Source organism: Formica exsecta, unplaced genomic scaffold (genome assembly GCF_003651465.1).
Source record: "Formica exsecta isolate Colony F162 unplaced genomic scaffold, ASM365146v1 scaffold2, whole genome shotgun sequence".
In the NCBI taxonomy this organism is placed as follows: domain Eukaryota; kingdom Metazoa; phylum Arthropoda; class Insecta; order Hymenoptera; family Formicidae; genus Formica; species Formica exsecta.
Genome location: NW_021849297.1, coordinates 4,132,424 through 4,132,776, shown reverse-complemented (window position 1 = coordinate 4,132,776; position 353 = coordinate 4,132,424).

Sequence of the window (353 nt, the reverse complement as noted above, 5' to 3'; positions counted from 1 at the left end):
ATTTTTTAAACATTAATATAATAATTATGCATGTAGGAGGGCTGTCCATAAAAAAACCGAACTTTAAAAAAAGAGTCCGAATGCGATGGCATAGGGCCATCCGTTTTGTGGCAATGTGTTAGTGGGGTTCTTTAGCAACTCTCTCATACCACGAGCATGACGCTATCGTTCTTACGTTTTATAGTGGTTTGAATGAGGTTGTATTCGGCGTTCGTGGCGATTTTCTGTTTTTGGAATAGTGCGTAGATCCTGTAGCGAATTTTTCTTAATCTCTTCTATTGTTCTATTGTTTAGGATTACATATATATATGTATGTATACATTATATATATATACATTATATATAATGTATAT